Source organism: Bison bison, unplaced genomic scaffold (genome assembly GCF_000754665.1).
Source record: "Bison bison bison isolate TAMUID 2011002044 unplaced genomic scaffold, Bison_UMD1.0 scf7180017864353, whole genome shotgun sequence".
Lineage (NCBI taxonomy): Eukaryota > Metazoa > Chordata > Mammalia > Artiodactyla > Bovidae > Bison > Bison bison.
Window position 1 is genome coordinate 4,926,848 of NW_011494925.1, and position 8,631 is coordinate 4,935,478.

Consider the following 8,631-nt stretch of genomic DNA (forward strand, 5'->3'; position numbering starts at 1 on the left):
GAGATGCAGAGTACATCATGAGAAATGCTGGGCTGGAAGAAGCACAAGCTGGAATCAAGATTGCTGGGAGAAATATCCATAACCTCAGATATGCAGATGACACCGCCCTTATGGCAGAAAGTGAAGAGGAACTCAAAAGCCTCTTGATGAAAGTGAAAGTGGAGAGTGAAAAAGTTGGCTTAAAGCTCAACATTCAGAAAACTAAGATCATGGCATCTGGTCCTATCACTTCATGGGAAATAGATGGGGGAACGGTGGAAACAGTGTCAGGCTTTATTTTTTTGGGCTCCAAAATCACTGCAGATGGTGACTGCAGCCATGAAATTAAAAGGCGCTTACTCCTTGGAAGGAAAGTTATGACCAACCTAGATAGCATATTCAAAAGCAGAGACATTACTTGGCCAACAAAGGTCCGTCTAGTCAGGGCTATGGTATTTCCAGTGGTCATGTATGGATGTGAGAGTTGGACTGTGAAGAAGGCTGAGTGCCGAAGAATTGATGCTTTTGTACTGTGGTGTTAGAGAAGACTCTTGAGAGTCCCTTGGACTGCATGGAGATCCAACCAGTCCATCCTAAAGGAGATCAGCCCTGGGTGTTCATTGGAAGGACTGATGCTGAAGCTGAAACTCCAGGACTTTGGCCACCTCATGCGAAGAGCTGACTCATTGGAAAAGACCCTGATGCTGGGAAGGATTGGGGGCAGGAGGAGAAGGGGACGACAGAGGATGAGATGGCTGGATGGCATCACCGACTCGATGGACATGAGTTTGGGCAAACTCCGGGAGTTGGTGATGGACGGAGAGGCCTGGCGTGCTGCGATTCATGGGGTTGCAGAGTCGGACATGACTGAGTGACTGAACTGAACAGAAGCCAATCCGAAACAGGACACATACTGTATGGTTCTATGTGACATTTTGGAAAAGGTGACAGACAGTAAAAGATCAGTGACTGCCAGAGATTCGGGGGTAGGGAGAGAAGGGTGATCATGGAGAACACCAAGAGACTCAAAAGCAGTGAAACTGTCCTCTGATATTATAATGGTGGATTCATTACAAGCATTTGTCAAAACCCACAGAACTGTACAAAAATGGGCCTTAAAGTATGAAATTTGGCTAATAGTACTGTGTCAGTATCAGTTCATTAATTCCAACAGGTAACACTAATGGAAAGTGTTAATAGGAAAAACTGTGTATATTGGGGCAAGGGCACGGGAGCTCCCTTTATCAGCTGCTCTATTTTTCTGAAAATGAAAAACTGTAAAAAAAAAAAAACAAAAAAAAAACCCTACTAATTAAAAGAAACCCTCAGACTCGTTGCTTAATGAGTACTGGTATCGTCAAGCGGCCTGTATGTGCCAATGTGCTCCACGCTGGAGGTCGGGCCTGGATCCTAGATGGCCGGGTTGTCGCGGCTCCGCGTGCAGTGCAGGCAGCCTGATAGGCCACCAGGTGGCGCGCCTCCTCCTCAACTCTGTCTCCTGCATTTTCTCCATTTGGTTCTCTTCCTTCTCTCCTCTCCAAGTGCACACAGTTCTCCTGGATGTACTGACCTGGGGACAGAGCCGGGCACGGGAGCTCAGGCGCCCGGGGCAGCGCTCGGCAGCCTTGGGATGCTGAAGGTGACCCGCCCCTCCCTCCCTGCAGCTCCTGTGTGATCAGTCTCTAGACCCTGCAGGTCACCGCTGAGACCCTGCCTCGCCACAGCCCTGCAGCCCGAGTGGTGCGCTCACACCCGGCCCACCCCGGTGCTGGTCCCGTCTCAGAGGCCCTGCCTCCCCTTCAAATCTCCCACCTGGATGGAGAACGGATTCAAACATCTAAAATCTAGTGGGGGAGAAGCCCAGACAGTATCGAGGTGATCGGTGCAGGCAGGGCTGGGGGACAGGCTGAATCCGGCAGAGGGAAGGCAACTGGAGGGCCCAGAACACGGATGGACGCCCAGGTCCCCTCACCACGAGGTGGGGATCCAGGCTTGGGCTGGGGGAGGTCTTTAAGAGAATTAGAATCGCGATGGACAGCGTGCATTCTCCTTGGGAAAGAGGAAAAGGCTGGTCCACATAATTATGTTAAAATGAACACTTGAATTTCTCAAAAGACAAACCAAATAGGCCACAGAATGAACATTTATCCATATAATATTAGTGTTCAGGATACAGTTACTATAGATTTCATAGTAAAAAATATAAACCTAATGTTTAAAATTGGCAAAAATATGAATAGGCAAATCAGTGAAGAGGAAAAACAAATGAAAAGTTCAACCTCACTAGAAATTAAAAAACTCAAATAAGACCCCACAGGTTGACAAAAATTAAGAAGTCTGGTGATAAGGGTATTTTCACCCACTGCTGGTAAGAATGTAAATTATTGCCATCACGTTGGAAAATCATTTTAAATCTCAGTAACTCCACTCCTACAACCCAGCATATTAATATATACACATGTATAAGGGTGTTCAGAGCCATATTATTTGTAATAACAACAAAAATATATGCAGAGATAGCCTACATTTTACCAACTGCAGAAGAAATAAGAAAATTGTAATATGGTCACATAGCAGAACTGTTTACAGCGTGAAAATGAACAAGGTATGTATCTTGCCACAATACAGAAGAGAAAAAAGCTGTGGAAAGATCACACACACAGAGGCACAGGCCGGGGGCTGGCTGTCTAGGCCTCGGCAAATGGGGTAGGGTGCTCCTGGTCTCCCCAGAGAGGGGCGGGTCACTGAATGTGCTAGTGAATCACCAGCCCATTTTCATTTTGCTTACAGCCCAGAGTAACGCTCACACCTGTGGTCACTGGCCACCCTGCCCCCTGGCCCCTGGAGGTGTTTTCTGCAATCATGCTCAGGCACCTCTCCCTGAAAAAACAGTCTGATGGTTTATGGCTGAAGCACAGTGCAGTCACAGAGTTAATACTGCTCGGGACCTCAGACAGTTCGGCCTTCTCCTTGTTTGGTCTGAGAGCCAGAAAGGCAAGGCAATCTTCCTGGGCTCACGTGGCCTGATACTTCTTGTTTCCGTCAGCACTCTGAGGACTCGGAGGAAAGCGCCGGAAGTTCTTAGGCAATTATTTGGCCTTCTGCAGTGACGCCACTCCACTCCATCCCAGCTGCCGCTCACCCACCCACGTCCCCAGCGAGCCACGCTTCCCGTATTATCCAAGACACCAGCCCGCCACGCACCACTTGCTTCCCTACTTGAGCGGTGCTTGAATACTGTCACTCCTTCACATCAGCTGCTTGTGTTTTCTGCAATCATGCTCTTGGCAGCAGTTTGGTTTACCAAACCCCCATCCCCTCACCTCACAAGCTGCAGCACGCCAGTCCTGAAAGTGACCCTGGGAGTTGGTGAAGGACAGGGAAGCCTGGCGTGCTGCAGTTCACAGGGTCACAAAGAGGTGGACATGACTTAGCGACTGAACAACAACATCCACTCACCCCAGTCAGCTTCCTGCTTGTCCTCACACTGTCTCATCTGTGTGGGCCTGTGCTCATTTTCTTGGGTTATTGAGTGTTTCTTGAGAAATTCATGAGATGAGGCGGATAGGTGTTACTGCAGTTCTAGCTTATAGCTAGTAACCATTTATTTACTTATTATAAGCTATTATATGGGCTTCCCCAGTGGCTCAGCAGTGAAAAATTTGCCTGCAATGCAGGGGAAGCAGGAGATGCAGCTTTGATCCCTGGGTCAGGAAAATCTCCTAGAAGATATGCAACCCACTCCAGTAATCTTGCCTGGAGAATCCCATGGACACGTCTGGTGGGCTACTGGTCTGTGCGGTTGCAAAGAGTCGAACACAACTTAGCAACTGAACAAATTATTATTTCTGTTATCATATTATTTCAATTTTCTTAGATGCCAAACCATGTACCCAGTAACCATTTATCTACTTATCATGTTATTATTACTACTTCAAATTTCTTAGGTGCCAAACTAAGTCCATTTGCTTCTCAAAGTACTCCAGGCAGTTTGTTTCAGGTGGATTTCAGAGTCAAGTTCAATTTGTTGGGTAGTCTGAAAGAAAGAAAAAAAAATGGATAAAACAAATACGGCACAATATTGACTCTTAAATCTAGGTGTCAGTGTATGTGCTCATTTGGCTATTCTTTCAGCTTTTTTGGTATTCCCTAGAATTATTTCGGAGAAGGCAATGGCACCCCAGGAAAATCCCATGGACGGAGGAGCCTGGTAGGCTGCAGTCCATGGGGTCGAGAAGAGTCGTATACGACTGCGCGACTTCACTTCCACTTTTCACTTTCATGCATTGGAGAAGGAAATGGCAACCCACTCCAGTGTTCTTGCCTGGAGAATCCCAGGGACGGGGGAGCCTGGTGGGCTTCCGTCTATGGGGTCGAACAGAGTCGGACACAACTGAAGCGACTTAGCAGCAGTAGCAGCAGAATTGTTTAATTGCTAAGTCATGTCTTATTCTTTTGTGACCTCATGGACTGTAGTCCGCCAGGCTCCTCTGTCCTTGGGATTTCCCAGGCAAGAATACTAAGGTGGGTTGCATTTCCTTTTCCAGGGGATCTTCCTGACCCAGGGATCAAAGCCACATCTCCTGCATTGACAGGTGGATTCTTTATCACTGAGCCACCTGGGAAACCCCAGGTGTCTGTTGGGGGAGGCCATTCTCAGGATCTTCCATGGTGCTGGTCTTGTTTTCTAGCTGTGCCTGTGTGGTGATTCTGGGGAGCGTATGTTTTACACTCTTGTTTTAATACTTGATACAGTTATCGACTTAAAAATGAAAAGACCAGTTCTCCATTGAACTGAGACATCCAAGTGGATGAGTCTATAAAACCAGTCTATATACAGCCTACCAAGGCTGAATCATGAATAAACAGGAAATTTGGAGAAAATGACAAGTAACAAAATTCAAACAGTAATCAAAAATCTTCCATCAAAAAAAGGCCAGCACTAGATGGTTTCACTGGTGAATTCTACCAAACATTTAAAGAAGAATTAACGCCAATCCTTCAAACTTACTGAAAAAACTGAAGAGCCGAACACTCCAGTTCATTTTACGAGGCCAGGATTATCCTGAAAGTGAAGCCAGATAAGAACATTAAAGAAAACTATCAGCCAATACCCCTGATGAACACAGATACAAGCATTTTCAACAAAATACTAGCAAACTGGGACTTCCCTGGTGGTCCGGTGGCTAAGACTCTGTGCTCCCAATGCAGGGGGCTGGGTTTACTCCCTGGTGAGGGAACTAGATCCCACAGGCTGCAACTAAGAATCTTGAGTGCCACAACTAAGGCCCAGCACAGCCACATAAATGTTTAAAAAAAAAACTAGCAAACTGATTCCAACAGCACAGTAAAAGGATCATGTAACCATGATCATGCAGAATTTATCCCTGGAAAGCAATGAAAAGCAAGAAATGGGATCTACCACGTTAACAGAATGAAAGGCAGAAATTGTATGTTCAGTAGATGTAGAAAAAGCATTTGACAAAATTCAACATCTTTCATGATAAAAGTTCTCAACAAATTGAGTACAGAAAGAATGTGACAAAAAGAAAGTTAAACATCATACTTATGGTGAGATGTTCAAAGCTTTCCCACTGCGACCAGGAATAAGACAGGGTGCCCACTCTCACTGCTTCCATTCAGCACTGTGCTAGAAAGACCTGGCCAGTGCAACTAGACAAGAAAAAGAAATAACAGGCATCTGAATGAGAAGGGAAGAAGTAAAGATTGTCTCTGCAGATGATAAGATCTCAAATATGGTATGTACAGATATGCATGTGTGGTGAGAGCAGCATCAACAAGGGGCACAGTGACAGAGACACTGCTCTTTTATGAATAAGTAACTATTTGTAAGTAATCATCTCTACTTGTCTATGTAGGCTAAGAATCTGGTTTGATTTTCTATTTACCTTTTATAACTACACAAGATTTTATTAGTTCAGGTGTTTTACTTTGATTTTCTAATTTTTTTTTCCATTATCCTAATTTCCTCATCTATTTGTCTTGGTATAAATATAAAGCGCTTCAAATCCTTTTTGGAACAAGAGAGTATACATTCACAAACATTTCATTACCCAAATTGATTTACAAAAGACCAAGGATTCTTATCACCTATCTCCAACCTATTTTCTAACCCTTCCATCGAACTCCAGTCATAATATTCATATGGAAGAACTGTTATATTTTGGCTAACCTTGTGTACATTTTTGCTTGGATGCAGCTAGGAGCACAGGATTAACAGATAAGCAGATTTGGTTTGGGTCTTGGATTTGCCTAAGACTAAATGGCAACCCACTCCAGTGTTCTTGCCTGGAAAATCCCAAGGACAGCAGAGCCTGGTGCGCTGCTGTCTGTGGGGTCACACAGAGTCGGACACGACCGCAGCTACTTAGCAGCAGCAGCATGTGGCCCCATAGATGGGGAAACAGTGGAAACAGTGTCAGGCTTTATTTTTTGGGGCTCCAAAACCACTGCAGATGGTGACTGCAGCCATGAAGTTAAAAGACGCTTACTCCTTGGAAGAAAAGTTATGACCAACCTAGGCAGCATATTAAAAAGCAGAGACATTACTTTGCCAACAAAGGTCAGTCTAGTGAAGGCTATGGTTTTTCTAGTGGTCATGTATGGATGTGAGAGTTGGACTGTTAAGAAAGCCGAGTGCCGAAGAATTGATGCTTTTGAACTGTGGTGTTGGAGAAGACTCTTGAGAGTGCCTTGGACTGCAAGGAGATCCAACCAGTCCATTCTGAAGATTAGCCCTGGGATTTCTTTGGAAGGAATGATGCTAAAGCTGAAACTTCAGTACTTTGGCCACCTCATGCAAAGAGTTGACTCACTGGAAAGAGTCTGATGCTGGGAGGGATTGGGGGCAGGAGGAGAAGGGGACGACAGAGGACGAAATGGCTGGATGGCATCACTGACTCGATGGACGTGAGTCTGAGGGAACTCCGGGAGTTGGTGATGGACAGGGAGGCCTGGCATGCTGCGATTCATGGGGTCGCAAAGAGTTGGACACGACTGAGCGACTGAACTGAATGGTAAAGAATCTGCCTGCCAATGCAGGAGACACAAGAGATGCTGGTTTGATCCTTGGGTTGGGAAGATCCCCTGGAGGAGGAAATGGCAATCCATTCTAGTATTCTTGCCTGAAAAATTCCATAGACAGAGGCGACTAGAGTCCATGGGGTTACAAAGAGTTGGACATGACTGAATACACACACACAAGTTAGCTAATAAAGTTTATGTGGCCTTAGGCAAATTACTTAACTCCTCTGAATCTCATCTGTAAAATACCTTGAAGGCATGTTACAAAGATTAGAAGTATTTTACTTACGGCAGTAAAACATACTTTTGTTTAGTTGCTAAGTCTTCTCTTTCTTGACCCTATGGACTGTAGCCCACCAGGCTCCTCCGTTCTTGGGATTTCAAAAGAAAGACTACTGGAGCAGGTTGCCATTTCCTCCTCCAGAAGATATTACTGACCCAGGGATAGACCGTACCAAGAAGTTGAAAAACAGGAAATGTTAATAATTGCTAAATTCCATTTGGTGTTCACTTGCTAGCTGATATTGGGAGGTTGAATAGCCTGAGCTTTTTTCAGGAGTGGGATGTATAACAAAGCACCTAACAGATACAATTCATTTGTTTGTTCTTTACCCTGTTGACTCCACATAGAAAACCCTTTTTTATCCTTTAGTACCCAACCATTTACTGTTTTAATTAAGAGGGTCTTTCCTATTTTTGAAATTAATTGTTATGTCCTTTTGAAGGTACTATGGATTTTTTTTTTTTTTTACTAGGCCTGTGTCCTTCTTGTCTTAAGGTTCCAAGTATTCTGGGAGACAGACTGTTTTTGGAAGTGTGGTATTCCCTCAAAAGGCCCTGCATGTAGTTGGTGGTCATTAGTTATGGCTTTGAATTAATTTTTCTGAGGATACTAAGATAATGTTAAGGCTACTTTCTTTCGGCTTACTTGGCCTCACGTAACACTTAGCTGTCACCTTCCTGATAGGGTTTTGTGAAAATGTGGGCAACAACAAAAATAAAAGATCGACATATTTGGAACTGTACATTTTAGTGGCTTACACCAAAGGAATATCAATGACTTCTGGGTATGTCTTCCTGGACCCAAGATGGATGTTTTGGGTAAATTCAGGCTCCCAGGCTTTTTGCCCCTGTGGTTTGCATGTGGATGCTTTCAAGAGCCTTCCTGAAACAACCTGGGAGATGAAGCGCTGCTTTCCTGGAACTAGAAAATGCAAATAAACACACAGGTCGGAGATCAAGCAAGAGGCACAGGCAGAAACCATGGCTGGCTGATTTCTTCTACCTGCCTCCCCCTGAAAAGCTCCTTCTCACCACCTCTGCCCTTTAGAAGGCCACCTTTCCTACTTTGGCTTTCCGTGGTGGCTCAGACGATAAAGAATCCGCCAGCGATGCGGGAGACCTGGGTTCGATCCCTGGATCAGGAAGATCCCCTGGAGGAGAGCATGACAACTCTAGTATCCTTGCCTGGAGAATCCCATGGACAGAGAAGCCTGCCGGGCTACAGTCCAGGGAGCCGCAGAGAGTCGGACGCGACAGAGCGACCAACACACATTTTCCCCACTTACTTTACCGACGGCCGTACCAGCCAGGTGAACACGGCTGCCC

General features: G+C 45.3%; 1 long non-coding RNA gene across 5 annotated transcripts; it reads right to left on the minus strand.

Moving 5' to 3' along the window:
* Positions 1-3,554: 3,554 nt before the first annotated feature.
* LOC104999522 lies at positions 3,555-8,631 on the minus strand. Of its 5 annotated transcripts, none has more exons than XR_826605.1 (5): positions 8,592-8,631; positions 8,065-8,227; positions 5,546-5,652; positions 4,991-5,044; positions 3,555-4,015 (listed from the first exon to the last, which is right to left on the minus strand). It is a non-coding gene; the product is annotated as an uncharacterized LOC104999522 (long non-coding RNA). The 5 variants fall into 5 exon arrangements; XR_826603.1 differs by lacking the exon at positions 8,592-8,631 and adding an exon at positions 8,371-8,584; XR_826601.1 differs by lacking the exon at positions 8,592-8,631 and adding an exon at positions 8,338-8,451.